At 40.9% G+C, this 20,000-nt stretch overlaps 1 long non-coding RNA gene across 2 annotated transcripts in view; it reads left to right on the top strand.

Annotated features, from left to right (window-relative positions):
* Nucleotides 1–17,454, top strand: part of LOC114569295 (uncharacterized) — a 32,294-nt gene extending 14,840 nt beyond the window's left edge. For both annotated transcript variants that reach the window (XR_003694393.1, XR_003694392.1), the window contains exons 3-5: nucleotides 10,782–10,841; nucleotides 11,153–11,362; nucleotides 16,997–17,454. This is a non-coding gene — a long non-coding RNA (uncharacterized LOC114569295). The remainder of the gene's footprint in view (nucleotides 1–10,781; nucleotides 10,842–11,152; nucleotides 11,363–16,996) is intronic.
* The last annotated feature ends 2,546 nt before the right edge of the window (nucleotides 17,455–20,000 follow it).

The raw sequence follows: 20,000 nt of genomic DNA, 5'->3' as shown, positions 1-20,000 counted from the left end.
AAGGTTTATCTTTATCATAATATTGCCTAATTGGTCTGCTTTCAAGCTTTTTCTACACAATTGAGGCGGCAATATCTTGGCTCGTACTGTATGACATCAATGCAATGACTCCTCAACAGCCTAGAGCGCTTTACTGAAGAAATTGCATTACTCATTACTTTCACAAGCATTGCAAATATTTCCATTAAGTGTGATGTCTAGCTGAGCACCATCTGCAACATTGATGATCATATTTTGAGGAAAATAAATAAGGAGTGGGGTTTATTATGCCTTTTAGATGCTGAGACAGAGCAATTTCTTATACTGCTAGTAAAGGAGTAGTTTGACATTTTAGGAAATAAGCTTATTCGCTCTCTGGCTGAGAGTTAGAAGAGAAGAGAGAGATACCGCTCTCACAAATAGTTTAGCATGTAACCCCTGGAAAATGACAAACAGTAGTTTCTACAGTTCGGCCTTTGTATAGATTAAACAAACACGATATAACAGTTTTAGAGGTGGTAATAGTGGAATGTATTATAGTTATTATAGTTGATTGATCTTTCAGCATTATCACAGGTTCATAAAGACAATTGTCATTAAACACAGAATTATTTTGCTGTTACAATACAATGTCAGTACTAAGTTGACCATAACAATTGCAATTATCTAAGCTAAAAACCAATATCTCTTATCATAAGGCAACTGTCTGTGGTTAGTTCACATGTTTGTCACGTACTATCTGGTAAAGTCAGTTAAACAGGTGAAAATCACATTGTCGGTAGCCTACTGGATACAAACAGGCTTGGTAGTGAACGACAAGGTAACGGGCTCCAGATCCTGTGTTAAAATAGATCGGTGATGCTGTTTTGCTCTCATTGATCACCGTGAAGTTAGCTGGAGTGAATGTAGCCCTGGTGTGTTTTATGTGGACTGACTGCGTCGGACTCTCTTTATACTCCATTTAAAAAATAGCTTTTTAAATGCTTGTCAGCAACCGGTCATATTTAACACAACAGTCATATTTGGGTTTTAATGAAAACTCCTGGCTGTTTTGGAAGAAGGAAATAACGAGAGTAACTGGTGAACTAGCTTTAAAATGAGTTTTCTTTAAGTGCTGTGGATAGAGACTTTAAAGTAGTAAGAAACTTTCTTCATTTAAGTGTTACATTTAGAACAGATAAAAATACCAGTTACTGCAATGTCATGTTACTTTGTTAATCACCGCATGATGAGGTCCTCTCTTTTCCTCTTCTCTCACTTTTCATCCCTCGTTCTGCTGTTTGCCTCTGCTCTCTTCAACGTATTATTAGGCAAAAATTTACCTCAATCATATTTGCCTTTTGTAAGTTGAATTTCTCGTTTGGAACTTGTGTGCTGAAACAGGTGGTTGGGGTTATGTTAAGAACACCCAGATGGTATTCAGAAATATATGAGTCATATTTCAGTCGATTTGTTAGAGTACCGAGCTGTATCTTTCATTTATCCTGGTGTGACAGTGAGGAAAGCCTCACAAAGTTAAGTGAAAGGGTAACACTTTTTTCCCCTAAAACATTTTAGGGTGTTACATTTTTTGTCCCTGAATCAAAATTGGTTTCTTGTGTCTTTTCTCCTAATACTGAAACACTTAGATAATGCTGTCTCATAGGACTTACGAAAAAAAACTGGCAATGAAGTAATCTACCTAAAAGACTTGATTTGTTTCTTATTTAATTGTCCGTGTGTGTGTGTTGGTGTGAGTATACTGTAGGTGTGCTTGTCTGTGCGTGTCCTCATTTGCTTCCGTTTGAGTCTGAAACCATGTTGGTGCATTTGGTACATTTCATTGACACTTACAGCAGCAGTCAGTGCATTGATTTCCCATTCGTCGGTGCCGGTTGAGTTTACAGAAGGACATGCAGAGGTAAAATATATGCTTTTTGTCTCCATCTGCAGCAGTCACACCATTCTTTATTCTTCTTTCAAAGAAGATAGCAAAAAAGAAACTTTGGAAATCTAGACAATGTGACTTTTTTTCCTGCTGCACTTTATAAAAGACTAGACTTAGTCTAAAACATTAACATTATAGGATCCAAGTTTGGCCTGATGTACACATACTATGAGATTCTGTGAATACTGGGAATAATACTCATCACATATTAAAATAAACAACCCACTGTTGGGAACAGCAAGACAGGAAGACCTACTACTCAAATAACATTACACCAGAACAAATCTAGTATAACTCAAAATGTATTAATAAGACACACAACACACAAAAAGACAAATTTCCAGCAGTATTAGGTATCTCGTGGGCCAACATTGGCCAAACAGCAATTCATGGCTATTTATATTTAAGCATAACCTAACCTTGACTGTACCGTGACCATAGTTTATTTACCATATCCCAGTCTTTCCTTTACAATGCCTTGTGTCCATGCACAGTTAATTTAATATTAATATTAATATTAATATAATATAATAATAAAAATGTTGCCATTGGATGTAAAAAAAAAAAAAAAAAAACTTTATTATTGACGTTGTTGTCTGGTAGTAGGGTTGGTTAAAGTTCAAATAAAAAAATCCAAGTCTCCCAAATAAGGGCTTTAGTGAGCATGATGCTAATGCAAATTACAGTACACAAAGCGTACCCTGCGAGCTAGTTTAGGCAGCCAACCACCGCTAAACTCACACGGCATACTCATCTTACTGTCTGCAGCACATATCCAATACACCCTTTTAATAAATCACTGCTGATGCTCTATAGGATTTTAAAAGCTCCACCTGCACCACAGCAGCCAACTGTAGGCTCCAAGTCTACCCCCTCCTTAGGGGGATGTTGGTATAATCGCTCCCTACTCCCTTGGAGCTTGTTGCTTCTGTGTGAGTACCATATTCAGGATATCTTTTAATATCACCCATAGGTCTCTATGAGTTAGAATTTTACAGTCTTTGTCCTCTTGTCAGTTGCTTCGAATTAGAAAATCCCCAGTGTGAGATAGCAGCAGAGCAGAGGTGGGAAGAAGCATCTGACAACCACCAAGGCCAAACACACCTCTTGCTAATTTGGGATAATAATAATAATAATAATAATAATAATAATAATAATAATAATAATAATAATATGATGATGATTCCAAGATCATCAAAATCAGGAGGGAATTTGTATTAATGTAATTCTAGAGGGATATTCACATTGATGCCAGTAGAGTCAGAGATAGTTTAGAGCCAATGTGAAGCAGTCATAAGCAGTAAAAGCATCTTTAGTAGGGCTTCACGATATGAGGAAAATATGCAATATGCGATAACGTTGAAAATCGTGATAATGATATCACTTGCATTAAAGAGATATTAAAGTGTACTCAGTTCTGCATTTCTGCTGCTTTTAGTAGTCTGTTAAAATACATCAAATTGCTTGTTAAATTTAAAACAAATGAAAGGAAATAATTTCCAACATTCTTTTATTGAACAAATTGAACATGGAATTGAATGTAAAAGGTACCACTAAAAAAAAACAATGACATTTACATTTTAAAGTGCAGTTTTCTACTGATTTTTTTTCTTTCAACTAACACAAAAAAATCTCTTGAGTTTCTTTCGCGATACGTCACAGCCTTTCGCGATATGGTTATTGCGCTAGTTGATATCGCGATGACGATAAAAAAAACGATATATTGTGCAGCCCTAATTTTTAGGCAATGAATGCCCATGACTGTAACTACAAGTTATATTATATAAAAATGAAAGACCTTCACAAGTTTTATTTGGGCACTCAAATGGTCTGAACATGCAGAAGGCCACAGGGCTCAGCACTGTTGGGATTTGGCTTCCTAGCTGGTGTTGTTGCCCTCAGAGCATGGCTGCTCCTCAGAAGCCATCGTTGTGTACTCCATCATCTTCTCACATGGAACACCAAGCCTACTGGACACACATGCCTGTTATATGGTCCCATGACAACCCAGTGTGACGTCTGTCTTTCATCTTGCCCATGTTCTTTCATCAAACTTTCTCTTTCTCTCTCTTTCCCCCAGAGCTCTCTGTCACCACTTGAGGGCCTCCCACTTGTTTTAAACTGTGACAAAGATAAGATAGCAAAGGAGGTATGAGGTTCGCTGAAAAATAATTTTGGAGTTTTTTTCACCCCCCCACCCCACCTTCGTGCTAGACTACAGCTGACATTATCTTTGAGGTTGCATGAGCAGTTTGGGTGTTGGAGACGGCCTAGAGGTTTTAGGTGTAAGTGTTTGTGACAAACTGTCAAACTCAGAGGCTCTGTGTCACAGCCTGTCTAATCGCCTTTATCTCTAACAATATCTTGATGCCTGCTTTCCTCCTTGGACAAAGCCAGCAGAGAAGGCCCGGGCCTTCTCTGCTGGCTTTGTCCAGACAGACAGCTGTCCACACAGACAGCTGTGTTTAGGGCTTAGATAGAAGACCGATAGTAAAGAGGTGGGAAAGGAGACATGCTGTAATCACAGAGATGGAAGGATGATGTCAATCATGGCGTCTGGTGGCCCGGCAGAGGAAGGAGGGAGGAATCCGGCCTGAATTGAAGGATCTTCGGTGTCAGAGCAGGAGCCACCCTGTTTCTCCTTAGTCTCTTAGAAGAATCAATCTCTCCTGGCTATAAATGCACTCACTCTTCTCATGTCATTCTGCATCCAACTTTATCCTCCTACCCATCCTCTTTGACCCCTTCTCATCTTAATCATTGCCAGAAGTTGGACTACAAAGTGGCAGACAGCATAGTTTGAGTCAGACATTTTTATTCAATTTGTGTGGTATTCACAAACTTTGCCACATTTAGAGGAAGTCTTTAATTACGTGATACATTAGCAAGCGCCTGCAGCCATGCCAGCAGGCTCTGTGAGGCTGTACTTAGGAACAGAAAGGCTTTGAGCAAATTGCCAACGTTAGCACGCTAACACAAACACAAATACAATGTTAACATTCTGATGTTCAGCAGGTATAATGTTTACCATGGTCACAACCTTATCTTAAAATTAGTATGCTAACATTAGCTAATTAGAAGTAAGCAAAAAGTACAGCTGAGACTGATGGGGTTTTCGTTAGTTTTGCAGGTGTTTGACAGAGATGGTGACTCGAGTCTGAGACTCGGACTCAAGTTGCACTTAAGTCGCACAAACAGTGACTCGACTTGAGACTCGACCCAAAAGACTTCAGACTTGACTCGGATTCGAGCTTCGAGACTCGTCAACAACCTGTTTTCATGCAATTATTGCTTTTTAAATCTAAATGTATTCATGTATTTCTATTTTCTTTTATTGGTGCATATACGTTGGGGAAACGTATGGCGCTGCATGTCCCCTGCCTGACGATGGCGACACCAAGTCCTCCCGGAGTTGTGCCTTTTGTCATTAGTTTTGCTTTCAGTAACTTTGTAAACAGTGGCAGTACGCGAACAGCTACATGCAAGATGTATGGCACCAAGATGAATGATGCCGGATCAACAATGTCGAACTTCTCTCATCCCAAAACTCACCCAGATAGGTCAGTCACTTGCTAATGTGAAAGAGACGTTACATTTAGCATATATCGTCACAGGTAACAAGCTAACCATCGCAGAGTGTTGTGCTAATGCTGGGAACAAGCAAATTGTATCTTTTATAGTTGTATCCATATGATGTGACAGACTTAGGTTAATATTTCACCAGGTCCGAGGGCTAGAGGGATGTTTTAAGTAGCAGAAGATTAGACTATGCAATGTCCTTAGTTGGAGACCCAATGTAAGTTCTGGATGTAACAAAATTAAGGTAGCTCCATTAAAGCATACATGATATTTTTCCCGTCACAAGTTCACATCCACTCTTGGCTGCAGTGCCCACATTTTATTTCTGAACAAAAAAAAATACATGATAGAAACGTTTAGTATCCCAGAACACTACACCTATGTCAGTTTTATGCAGATTTTATTAGTGGCAAGCAAAATAATTTCCCATACCAAAATGTTGAAAAATACAGTTATGAAATTCTTCTTCAGTTCTTAATTTGTGTTTCTTCAGATTGCATTGCAGTAGACTCCATACAGTTATCCTTCAACTGATTTTGATACTGTATGGATGGTAGGTACAGGACATGCTTTGAATTCATAAGATTTAACAATCCAGTGTTAGGGACAGATCAGATGGCAAGAGACTTGACTGGACTTAGACTCGTGGCAAAAGACTTGAGACTTGACTTGAACTTACCCCTCAAAGACTTGAGACTTGACTTAGACTCGAGCTCAAAGACTTGAGACTTGACTTGGACTTCCAAAAAAATGACTTGTGAACATCTCTGGTGCTTGACAGTGCCTTTCATAAAGCAGTGCCACTAGCATGGGTGAAAATTATAGTAAGTAAATACAGTAATGGTACCTTTCGGTACGTTTTATTGACAGATAATATAAGGCAACTGTGTTTCAACTTATACTCGTGAAAGCTTTGCTGTTGCTATCTTTACATTACCGGCTGCAGCCACAAGAAAAGCTGCATTAACAAAAAGGTATCAGAGAACTAGACACATTTGTCATTGATGTATTCTATAAGAAAACCATTGCTCAAACACCTCAGCACTTAGCACCAAAAGTGCAATGAAAGTAAAAGCAACATACAAGTCATACAACAAAAAATGGCAACATGCGTTCATCAAACATGCCATTGTGCTGCATGTTTGCAACACACAATTGAGAATTGAGCCTATGTTTTTGTCTTCGCTACTCAGTCACTGGAAGGCAGGGAAATACTCTAAAAGGGAATTGGATTTCAGACAGGTGTTTTACTGAAGAGGCCTCTCCTGACAGTGCTCCTTCCAAACCCTCTGTAATAAGTGAGGTGGGGCTGTCACCAGCAAGTCCCCACTGATGCGTTAGACAGCTTCAAACTTTTAAGGATTTATTTATTCATCCATATCTGTTTGTTTGCATATTTCATAGTCTTCTTTCCTACTTTGGGGCTGTGGGCAAGCTTCATAATCAGTGAGTTTATCTTGCATTAAGTAATTTCTCAGAAGTTGGGGGTTTAATTTTCAATTTGTTGTTACCTGTTTCCCCTGATGACTTCATTGGCGATGCATATCATTTTACTTTAACTCCCTGTAAGAAGGTTCCTAAATTCGATCCCCACTACAGCCACCATTGCTGTTGAAATTTATTGAAGCACAATATTTCAGCTTCAGTGAGCACACCCGAGGTTTCTTCAGAAAATGTAGCCTTTTTCTGTTTTTTATGATTACATTTGGATTTGTTGGTTTGATAGATAGGCCTTTGGTGCCAGCCAGCCTCATTTTCACTTGCTCTGACTGACTGTGTGTAGTAATTTATCGTCAACACTGTACCTATGAAATTATTAATACCTTAATAATAGACAGTTAATTATTGCATCGGAGACAGAATATCATGCTGATATCTCCAGTATTTCAGTGAGTCATTTCACTGGCTGTAAAATATTGACTGCCTTGATCATATTTTATCAGGGGTTCAATCAGGGTTTTTTTCCTCACTTAAAATTACACCTGGTGCTTACAATATTCCCAATACAGATATATCTTCATTATTTTACTCATGTATATCAATTTTTTTTTAAATGCAAATTTGACTTCAGTCAACACATTCAATGTTTCTCCTCTCATTTTTCTGTTTTCTTTACACATTTCTCTGTCTTCCTTTCCGTTTTCACGCATCAAAAGAGCTTGATGGTTTGACAGGATGGGCCCTAGAAACTTGCTACCTCCCTGTAGAACCTCCAAAGTCTCTGCTCCCTCATTGAACTGTTATCTGCCCCATTTCTGGGCTTTTCCATGGCAACTAGGAGCCAGCGAGCGCGTGAGCGAAAAGATTGAGGTCTCCAGTGGAAGCAGCATCTTGTCTCAGACAGCTGTCTGCTGAAAAGACAAAGGAAAAGGAAAAAAGTTTGGGAAAGTTGTTTTCCTCCTTTTAGCATGAAAAACAACTTAAATGGATGCAATTCACTGCACAATGATCTGCAGTAGCCTTCAGTTAAACCCCTCTCAGACCTTGAGCCATGTGTCTGCCCTGCTTTAAAAATAAAAGACCTGTATTGCGGAATTTCACTGCTGTTTAATGACAGTGCTGGGCTGACGAACACAACAATAGTGCTCTCTCCTTGACGGGTTCACTTGACGCAAGCTGCAACTACTGACTGACAGTCCTCAAAGTTTCATCCATGAGACCCCCCCCCCCAGTGGAAGTAACCCACATTTCACTCTATTTTAAGCTTAATGTCAGATGTAAGGCATTACCAAAACATATGGGTCCCTCCACTCAACATGTATCAAATAGAGCCTGGTTCCCTGGAAAGCCAACACTTTCTTACACGAGAGCCTCTCCTCACAAGCCATAGCCTCTCCTCTCCAGGTTCTTCACTTGGATGTGGATCGACAAGGCGAGATTAGTTTGCGTCTTCTGTAGGATTACACCAGAATCCCAATGGTTTTAAACAGTCACACTCTGCCACTCAAAGCCAGACATTTTCGTTTGGAGCGTTTATTAAAGGAGCTCGGGAGTCTGTGGTGACAAGTGAAGCGTTTTGTAGAAACGCAATGAGGAATAGAGGATAACAGAATTCAGCAACAAGGGTTTTCCTTTTTAAAAGTTTCCATCTCAGGACTTTCTTAGCCATGGTCGCTGTGTTTAGAAATACAGTCACAAACATAGCCCAGGGACACAGTGGCCCTGAGGACTGGGAAGGAACAAGCACTCAGAGGCAGTCTGTGAGTGGCGATAGCCATGTCTTTATAGGCATGTTTTCCTATTACAATTACTGTTTGGGTTGGAAGAAAAGGACCTCCTCATCTTTAGTGCTTATAAAAGGTTGATGTGAAGGCTTGGTTTTTCCTTCCAACATTGAGCATTATCAGAAGGGAGGACAGGTCATGGATGACTACAGATGAAGAATTAGGGGGCAAGGGAATGCCAAATAAAGGCTCTGTCTGTTTGGAGGAAGGTTGTTTGTGCTTTCTTGTGCATATTTTCCATATTCTTTCTCAATGCAAAATATAGTGGATTTATTACAGGGATTACAAGTTATTTCACCATTTATTTGAGAGTTACACTAATGTGTGCATATTTAGACACTTGTGTGTCTGACTTCTCTTTGCCAGTTTCAATCCACCAAGAATACCTATACTTTTCCATTCACCAATCTGTTCTTTGTTTTTAACAACAGGCTAGCGATACAATCCTGTGTGAATCACAGCATTTACAAGCACCTTACAAGTATAAAGATAACAAAGATGGAGGATACACAGCAACATAGTTTTCCTCTTTCCGTAGTTTCTTCAGTGTAATCCACCTTGTAAAAACAGAAGTGCTCTCTTGCAAACAGCCTCCTCTGTCAGCTTCACTGTGTTTATCTATTCCTTCTGTCAGTCCCTGCTCATCGGCGAAATGGTTGGTGAGAGTATGGATCCACTTCATGACAATCCATCATTTATGACAAGTACACACAGTAATCTATTTTAAACAGCAGGGTATGATGCTGATGATGCATGGCAGAAGAGGGTATACAGTGTGCACACTTATGGGCGTGTACATTGATAATCAATTTTCTTCATTTTAACCACTGCAGGAAAAAAAATGATCTCTCCAGGAGCCACTCTATGTTGCAATCTTTGAACAAATTTGCATTGAGATTTTCCTTATTGACATCTCTCACTGTTAAGAATACTGGGAAACTGGCTAAATTGAAACATGATGGTGGCAGCACTTCTAATAAAGTCCATTTACTCATCATCCATCCATCTTATTAGTCAGAGCAAAATGGACTGCAGATATACTGAAATAAGTAATGAAGCGAACGTGTCACACTGACAGAAAGAGCTGCAGGAAAAACAGTTTGTAACGTTGATAGAACATACATATGTTGCAACATGTTTGTTTGTGACAGGAAGAAGAGAATAACTGGTGGATCACAGAATGAACCTCCTGTGTTGGTTGGTGCTTGGCTGCTGCTGTTTTGTTCAGGGATCAATAATACAAGTGAATATATTTTCTTTTTTGCAGCCTTTCCTCGGTTTCTTCCTTGTTTTTCTTTTGCTTGAATTGTTAAAGGAAGTGGCAAATATTGCCATGGCAACAATCCAATCACACTGAGCAAGTCTCCAACTCCCTGTTCTCCCCATTCATCCTACACCATCAAGCCTCTTTTCCTGCCTCCCTCTCCCAGTATCCCATCATCACCCTCTCATCCCCATGCTCTCAGTGGCAGTAAGCCCATGAATTCCAGACCATTCTTTGGAGATATCTGTGGGCTTTCTTCTTGCTCCCAGCCCCTGTTGCTACAATTTCAATCCGCCTGCCGGTTTGAAGGGGCTGCCAGGTGCTTCTGGCTCAACCATATGTCCTCTGACACTCTGTCTTGGGGATGGGGGAGCAGGGAAGAGAGGGAGGGGCTGGGGGGGTTAAAGATGAGGCTATCTGGAGCTACCTCTGAGAAATACTTTTCTTGAAACTCAGTTGGCTGACATGTGGCAAAAAACACAACCCACCAAAACCAAACCCTGTCCCTAATTCTCTCTTTGCGCTAGCCCTGAGCAGGATTCAGATATAGGGATGGCAGTGAGTTCTTCAGCGGGTCCCCATGGGGTGGGAAAGACAGATCCTGTTTCAGCGAGCCAGTTGGCTCGGTGTGGCGCAGTGACCGCATCGCCATCTTCGGCTCACAGTCTGTCAGTCAGTCACAGTCTGCTGGTCTGCGGCTCCAGCGGTCAGGCAGGAGTTCATTCTCTTCTGGTGTCTTTGTCTGAATGTTTCTCTAACTGCCAGGCACTTCCTCCAACTCTGAAACCTTTCTCTGTTTCCGATCCAGGGCTGTGATTCTGCACTGAACTGGTCACACCATCGGCCCAGCTGTTTCTCCTGCCTCAAGGTAAGGCCTGTAAGCCCAGTGATAGTTCTGCTTGCACAAAGGCACAGTCAAACACATACACACAGTTATGCTCAAATGCATGCACGTACACACATCAGAGTTTGAAACCACTTGACCGGAGAGTAGCAACATAAACAGCTACATTTCTTCTTTGATTTGTATCCTAAACTCTCTAGTGCGACAAAGGCTGTTTAGAGTTTAGCAGAACTAACAACCGCCACAGCAGGGGTTCTTATGCTGAAACTGACTGACTGAATGTGGTACCGGCTGCCCCTTACTAAGGATCTGCTGTGCCCTTTCTCGTGTCGCAGCAGCAGACGCACATTCTCCCAGAGGTCCGAGCAGCCCAGCGGTGTCCTGAAGTTACCAGGACTGCGGGATGTATTGTGACAGACTTTAAATGTGAGGAAGAGGAGCCCTTGTCACCCATCACCTCTGTGAGATGAAAGGCCCCGAAAGCAGCCAGCCACCCTGCTGGACACAGCTCAGCTGTTATAAGAAGTGTTTGACAGGAGTGGCAGGTACTTGACCTTCTCTCTGGCTTTCTCTCTCTCACACTTCCGCTCTTCTTTGCTCTCTCTTTTCTCTCACTCTTACTCCGTGTCGCTGCCTCGCCACAGGCTGACCACTCTTTGCGCCACAGCCTCTTGGGTGTTGTCAGGGAGCTAACAGTCCCAGTGCTGTGTAGTACGCCTGCGTTTGTTGTTTGTTTGTTCCATCTATTTTCAATGAATACAATGGTGGAAGCCTTGTGGTGGCATTGATCTTGCTGGTGTGCTGTCTTGCATGCCATGCCACATTACTGGCGAGGTGAAGGTTCTATGGAGAATTTGTGAAGGGCTTAATGTCAAAGGTCAGTGGAGTAAGAGGGCGAGGAGAGATGGAATTGCTGCTCAGGGGATGAGTAAAAAAGCACAGGCAGGAGGGCTCATATTCCATAAACATCTTGTTACTGATGTAGTTACATGAAGATAATGACATCAAAACAACATCAACTGGCTAAATCAAAGGAGACTTACAGTGCCCACTGTATTCTGAGCCTAGATATGCATGTCTGTGTGGGGAAAGGCAGTTGAATTTTTTACAACCTTGATGCACATTTCCTTTTCACCGGCAGACAGTGTCCCTTGTATTCATCTCTCTTAACAATGGCGAAATGTCATCATACTTTCAGGCTGCTCTAAATTAAACATTCATCCCCTCTGAGTATACAGCTATAAGCTGTTCTTGCCATCCCCTCCCACACTACTTTTCTATTTTCACAAAGAAGGCTTCAATCAAATGAGGAAAGGGACACTTTATTTCACTTTGAACCAGATGGTAAGGATGTAGAGTATTAAAATAAAAATTTGGTTTACAAATATGCCAAATGACAATTGTATCACTTTCATGGTTGTATCCCAAATGTCCCAGGACTCGATATGTGCAATGGCCAAGAAAGTTGAAGACGAGACTTAAGTTGGGGAGGAGGATATTTTATTAATGGGAACTATTAATATTCCATCGCAGTGGGATGATGGTGTGTTTCTTTTTGCAGACGCATAATGAATAACTGAGCGCCTCCATGGTACCCGATTCCTCAGCATGAATATTCAGGCGCTGGTGGTGTATCATGGGAGTGTTAAGAGCCTCTTCTCTACCCTGTAGTGGATCACACCCAAGCATTTAGTCTCACCTATTCCTCTCTATTTCCTTCCATGCACACTCAGGCATGTGACTAAGGCCAGTAGCATCTGGGAGCCGGCGCCTATAGATCTGACGCTTGGCTCTCAATAACGGCCCTCCATAGAGGCTGGATTGATTGATTACACTACTGTGGCTTTGTGTGGGTTTTTAATTGATTGATTAATTGTGGGCCTGGGCTAAGATGTGATTGATTATGAGTAGTCTGCAGTGGGTCGGAGTAGGGCTGTCCGAGCCAACAGGGTGAGAGGCGAGCTCTTGACAGACTGTTATATGCGTGTCCTTTTTTGCAAGAATCCCACATTCATCTTTTTTGCTTGGTACAACCACACTTTGTCCTTGCCCCGGTCACCTCTCTGGAGCTCGTTTTGTCCCTAGTTCCAGTGAGTATGTGTGTTCACATGTGCTGTTGCCTACAGCTCTGTATGTCCTGTTCCTGTCAGGAGAGTGTTCAATAATGTCAGGTCTGTGGCATTCAGCAGATACAATAAATGGTTTCTTACAAACTTCAGATACTTATCTCTCATAGAGCCCACGCAAGAAATGAAAAACAGAAAGAGAAAAGCAACAAAACGAGGCAAAGAATAGAGAATGTATAGGACTGTGAGGAATGATAAAGAAAAGAGAGACCCCACACCAGAAACCCCATTCAGATATGAGAGTGAATGAGTAAGAAATAATTTTATAACATAGACCAGGAAGGGCAGACAGTTAAATACAGTTAACATTTTAACAGTAGATGTGGTAAAAATAAATTATATACTTACCCAATAAATAACTAGAATATTTGCTTATTTCAACTTGTAATTCTAGCGGATGTAGATGAGTCACAGTCAATTCTTTGAGTTTCATTAACATCTGATCAGTGTTGTTTCAGGACGTGTAACAGATAAATAAATTAACAATTTAACAGACAGGGAACAAATGAATTGACAAACAAAAGAACAGAGAATAACCAAGAATAACAAAGGAGCAAACTATTTTTTTTTAAGAACGTATAAATGGATGAATGAATGGACCACAGACACTTAGCATGGGGAAGGGGAGTGTCTGCGGGTATCATTCACAATCAGTTTGTCTGTGGTCTCTCCACATCCAAGAAAAAATATAAAAGTGTACATGGTAATCCTACTTCTGCCAATATGCTGCAGAAGCCCTTCAGGTGTTGTCTAAATGAAGGAATCGACAAGACATGCTTTCTATAAAGGAAACGTATTCCTTTTTGCTTTTCTCCAGTCTAGGTTTCTTCAATATTAGTTACAGGAAATATTTGCTTCCTGGCGATAATTTGTCAATTCATTATATCAGATGTGTTTTGTGTGCTGATTGCAGTTAGCCAATGAGATAGCATTTGGTCTGTTCCTTGATTTGCTATTGCCTAATGTAATAATCTCGAAGATTTTCATTTAAATGAATGTCTGTTAAATCACTACCTATCGCCAAAGTGGTCATAGCAGAGAGTGTAGGCAGGGCTAACGCAACAGACTCGCTCTTTAACTCAATTGTCGGTTTTTCCCAGTCGGTTTTTCCCATGGCCTGATCACCTGGCTGATGGCAGCCCTGACCAACTCTTCAACCCCTCTCTTGCATGCAATTATCACTCTGTCACATAGTGCACCATGTATTTCATGGACAGCTGGTGGACTTGCTTGGACACTGCAGACAAGAAAGGTCCTGTCAAGTGCTACAATTCAAATCAACACCATCAGTATGTAGCCTGAGGTTTACGCTCTGATGGAAATGCTGCTTAAATTAGTGTCTGGCTCTGATGATGAGAGTGCTCGGCCGTCCTTCTGTAGCTTATAATCAACAGTTAGCCTGTTCCGAGTTCTCGTCGACATGTCCTACTAACTTGAGGTCAAACAATTTATTTTTACATTTTTAAAGCTGTGCCTGTAATGTTACAGCATGGGCAGCATCAGCAGTTTCTTGAGTAATTTTTCTCAGTTTACTGCTTACACTGTAATAATATTTTTTGGCTCTGGTTGGCATTCATCACCTAATGGTGCTCTCCATGTCACTTTTTTTCCAACCATGGTTATCAACATAAACAATTGGCATTCATCAGATACACCTGAGACAAATTCAAGACATGGAGTGTGTTTAACGAATGCCTTATAGCAGTAGTCAGATCCTTTACTTAAGTAAAAGTACAAGTACAGCAATATAAAAAAAACTCAATTACAAGTAAAAGTCCTGCATTCAAAATAAAACAAAAACTACTAAGTTAAAGTACTTATCAGCTAAATGTAATCATTCGTAAACGTAAAGTGGCTCCTGTGACTGATGTATTGTTGTATATTCCATTATTAGATTTTTTTTTATACTGATGCAACCATGTGTAAGCAGCATTTTACTGTTGTAGCTGGTTGTGGTGGAGCTAGTTAATGTGCTTGGCTTGCGATACAGTTGGGTAGTTTTATCCATTGGTTTCCAACCTGTGAGAAGTTGTGAGAAGACTAAGGAGAGATAAAAGACCGAAAAAGATCAGATTTTTCTCTAGTCTTTGCTTTTTTGTGAAATGATGGATAATGTTCACTCTTGGGGCCTCAAACAGTTATTCAAATAAAATCATCTGGAAAGTTTAGAGTGGGGAAATCTCTCTTGGTGGAGCTGCTAACATTTGAAATGTGACAAGGGACCCCAACTAGACAGAACTGTTTTTGTGCGGGGTCACAAGCCAAAAAGGTTGGAAACCGGTGCGTTAATATTAAAAATGCATCGCATTTTATAAGCTTATTGTGTTGTGTGTAAAGTACAACATTATAACTATATAAATAAATCTAGTGCAGTAAAAAGAACACAATTTTACCTAAGGACAGTTCTTTCATTCCACCACTGTCCATTGGTACCTTTGTCCAGACCTTATGTCAAGTGTGAGTGAGGCCTGGGGTGTTTTTAGGTGTTTGTTGGTACCGTGTAGCTGGAGGTGCATCAGGCTTTGGCTTTGTACAGCCTGTAAGTTCCCTATGGGGCCCAGAAGCAGTAACAGAGTGAATGCTGCTTACCCTTCCTGCTTCCATTAGAGACAGAAACTAAAGGATTACTGCCAGGGGCAAGGCTAATGACTGTCATGGCCACAGAAAGCCGATTTACTGAAACCGTGGCAGGAAGGCGTGAAGCCAAAATCTCCCACTAAGACCCAGTGTGAGGGGCCTTAATAAAGGAGACACTCTCCTCTTTCGCCTGCTTTCTTCAGTGAGAAAGTTGTAAAAATCAAAAAGAAGAGTATGTAATGTATGCATCTCTCATACAGATCCACAAACCTGACATGAAACCTCTTTTTGAGAATATTCAAACATGGTAGAGAGGCACAGCAGAAATAAATGGTCCCATCATCATTACTAACTCATCACAAGACATGAATCACTAAAGATCATAGTGTTAGAAGTGAGTGGAAGGATACAGTCAATGTTACAGTAACAATACAGACGTGAGAGGAATGTGAGAGATGGGTTTGCTGTTTGAGGCTCCATGTAGGAACTTGACGACGTTCATGTTTCCAGTATATGGGTTTGGTTTTCCAAAAAAAAGCGTTTTCCCTAACTAGGACGAAATCATTACAACATGTGATGGGAAGTGGGAGGGGGTTACACATGAAAAGGCTTTTTAGTGGCATGTTAAGGAGCAATACCCAGTGTGAAGCACAGCACTGAATGCAACGCGAGCCGTCCCCATTGCCAAGATGCCTTTATATTTCACACGACACCATCGAGAGACACTTCAGCTCGGTGACATTTAAGAATATCTGATCTGAGAAATTTCTTATCGTTTACTGCTGCTTCTGTTTTTCCCTCCCGTTTTTTCTCTCTCTCTCTCTCTCTCTCTCTCTCTCTCTCTCTCTCTCTCTCTCTCTCTCTCTTTCTCTCTTTCTCTCTTTCTCTCTCTCTCTCTTTCTACTTCTCTTCCACCGTTGGAGTTGTTCTCCCCTGCTCCCTTTCCTGTCTAAATAACACACACACACACACACACACACACACACACACACACACACACACACATAGTGCGTGGAACTATCTTTGTGGGGACCCGTCATTGACATAATGCATTCCCTAGCCCCTTACCCTAACCTTAACCATCACAACTAAATGCCTAACCTTAACCCTTACCCTAACCATAACCTAATTATATCCCTAATCCTACAACCAAGTCTTAACCCTCAAACAGCCCTTTAAAGTTGTGGGGTTCAGCATTTTGGCCCCACAAAGCTGTCCGGACCCCAAAAGTGTACTGTACATCCAGTTTTTGGACCTCATGAATATAGTTAAACAAGAACACATACACACATGCCTGGGCATTGATTTGGCTAGTTCAGAGTGTACAGGGGCAAGAGAGAGCACTCATGGAGAAGTTTGTACAATTGATCTCTAGAGGCCTTGAGATGCAGGACCTGCTCTTTTTCTTTCTCAGTCTCTCTCTCACTAACTCTTCGTCTCTCTTCTTCTGCTGCTTTGTTTCCTCTGGCTGAATAGGCATTTTCTGGATTAGAGTGAAGGCAAGGAGGAAGAGGAAAAGGGAGGACATTGCTGTTCCTCGTCTGCGGGGATGGGATCTCAACCGTGGAGTTTGTTTAAAAAATAAAAAGAGACAAAAAAACTCTTTTACCCTCGGAGGAAGTATCTTGGTTGACTTGGCAGTAGGACTTATGGATGTTAGACAATGTGTGTCAGCTTGCAGATTAGTGCTTTCTCCAATGCCCCTTCTTTTAGGGAATTCATGGCGCTGTAGTTTAAAAAAGGGAGAGATTTTACCTTTTAAATTTATTCTTGTGTGTCCCTGCTACTCTCTTTTCAGGTAAACACACTATCTACCTTTTGGTTCCGCTTATTCATAATATCCAAATATGTTTCATCATCCTACAACTGCGTCTTTAAAGAAGCTTTAATCAATATTATGGATCTTTTATGTAAAATGGTTCCCTTGTAGTGATGAACCCACAGACAATTTTGACCTGACTCTGTAGTTCCCCACAACTCTACAGAGCTCATTGTTCAGCAACCTAACCATTTTGGTTCACTCTCATAGCATCACTTTGGGCTGCAGCAGGCAAACAGCTCCAAAGACCAACTGTACGCTACTTGCTCAGCACCACACACACACAGCAGACTGGCAAAGTTAAAACCTAGCTGGTGAACATAGTGGAGCATTTAGCAGCTAAAGAGCCAGATATTTCCCATCAGGAGTTGGTGGACACCTGAAAACGGAGTTTAAAGTATCGTGAATATTGGACTTTCATTTGCCAGGTGGACAGAAACAGGAAATGAATCCAAATGAATGCTAAATATTTCTCTGTATCTGCTATATTTTGTAATAATGTGTAAAATAGCAATAGCCCCTAAAATCAATATCACGATTAATTGTCACATTTACATCTGTAACAATTAATTGCCAATATCTTATTTAATACACTTTTAATGATTCTCTGTTTTTTTCTCTTTAAAGATTATTTTTTGGGCTTTTCCGCCTTTAATTGATAGGACAGTTAGGTGAGAGAGGGGGAAGACATGCAGGAAATTGTCTCAGGTTGGACTTGAACCCTGGCTTATGCCTCAACGTATATGTGCGCCTACTCTAACCACTGAACCAACCCGGCCACACAGTGGAGCTCTTAATAATTCTTTATACTGAGTAAACCGTATAGGATTTCGACTTAGTAATATGTTTTTAACATATGCAGTAGGTAGGAATTTAAATAGGGAAATCAAACTAAAATATGCTATTTCTGTCTATCTGTTGCAACTATCAAATTAATTAATATTATAAATTGATCTGAATAACACTTTTGTGGCTTCTTTAATTTCATTCCATCAGTGGGATGTTTTAAAGTGTGGAGTGACATTAATTAACACTTTTGTAACAACTGCTGTGTCTGAAATAGCCCGCTTCAGGCTCCAGACTGTGGTCAGGGAACAGTGGACAGGAGACTTCTTCACTGCTCCAGGGCTGAGTTGCAGCTAACGTCGAGGCTAACCTCCGCCTCACAATATTCAGCTGCTGGTAAACAAAACCATGAACTCTGCTCGGTTCTTGAGAATTTGTCGCATTTATTTTCTGAGAAACTGCACACTATTTCATACTGAACATTTTCTGTTTCCTATTCCTATCCAGTTAATCATCTTGTGACCCTTGTGGGAGTCCTGACCCCCATGTTGTGACCCACTGCACTTTACCATGGCCACAGAAATACTGGCTTTTAAATGTCTGTCAATATTAAATAACGAGACATTGCAAAATGTTTTTGCAATGAGTTTTAATTGAGTTTTTTTTTCTTGTTTCTTGAGTGATAATATACTCCAATGTGTCACAATATAGAATATAATGGGCTTGGATTTTGTTCAAAATCAGGACACCTTGTTGTTTATCATCGTTTACATATCAACTGACTTACAATTTTGAAAACAATATATCACAAGCTGGGATGTCTTTGTGGCCATCTGATATGTCTGACTGCATTTTCTCTGGAATCCTTGTATATTTGTGAAGGAGGAAAGTCTGGCAAAGGATTAGGGGAAAACAGCAAACTGCCAAAATCTGCACAGCCTGTCAGAGTTTGGAAAAGAAAGAGACAGGAGAGGAAAAAATGTCAAGAAGGAGACTGCAAATGAGGCTTGTTTCAATAAGGGGATCGATGGGGATGCAGGAAAAGATGTTGTGTGCATGGATGATAAGCGTCCACGGGCAAACACAGGGGGGTAGGTTATAGAGGGGGATATATGTGTGCATTGGGGGGGGGGGGGCACATTGAGCAGTGAAGATAGTGTGAGAGAAATGAAGATAGAGAGTGTGGCCCACAGGAGGTGGTACAGAAACTAGTGTTTTGACTTGTTTTCCAAAGCATTGGTTGTTTGAGTGGCTTAAAAACAATGTTTCTAATGAATGAGGCGCCATTGTTGGATTGGAGAACAGACACTGTGTGAGACAACACATTAAAAACAAATCAGATCATCATCAGTCATATTGTTTGTATGCCTTTCAAATTGCATTTCCATTTTTATCCGAGGACTTGATGATGATCATTCATGCCTACTATATTTAGTGGGGAATCTCCACAGGCTTGGTAATTATTTTTAGGATGTTGCCCTTTGTGTTATTCAGTTCCCTAGCCGGACCTTTTGCAGGAAGATGTGATTGTTGGGGACAGCCCTTCAGCAGTTGTCCATGTCACAGGCCCTTGTGGGGGAGGCACTTTTCACCGTAAGACCCATCATGGCAGACCAGCCCCAACAGCTGTAGTCGCTTTATTTATGATAATTTATGATAACCTTCATTCCAGAAGTGTATTATTTATCTGCACTTGTCTCCTCCAAGCTGATTGAGCATGTGCACGATGCAGCCTATTTTATGCATGCATACATTAAAGTGGAGCCTTGTGAGGCAGAAAAAGCCAGGTATTCCCCGGCCTTGATGTCAGCTGTGCTACTCAGCTCCTTTTTTCAGTGCTTCCAGCTCATATGTTGAGAAGCCGCTGACCCTGGG

This window comes from Perca flavescens, chromosome 15 (genome assembly GCF_004354835.1).
Source record: "Perca flavescens isolate YP-PL-M2 chromosome 15, PFLA_1.0, whole genome shotgun sequence".
Taxonomy (NCBI): domain Eukaryota; kingdom Metazoa; phylum Chordata; class Actinopteri; order Perciformes; family Percidae; genus Perca; species Perca flavescens.
Note: the sequence above shows the minus strand (reverse complement) of the source record. Positions and strands in the feature narration are given on the sequence as shown.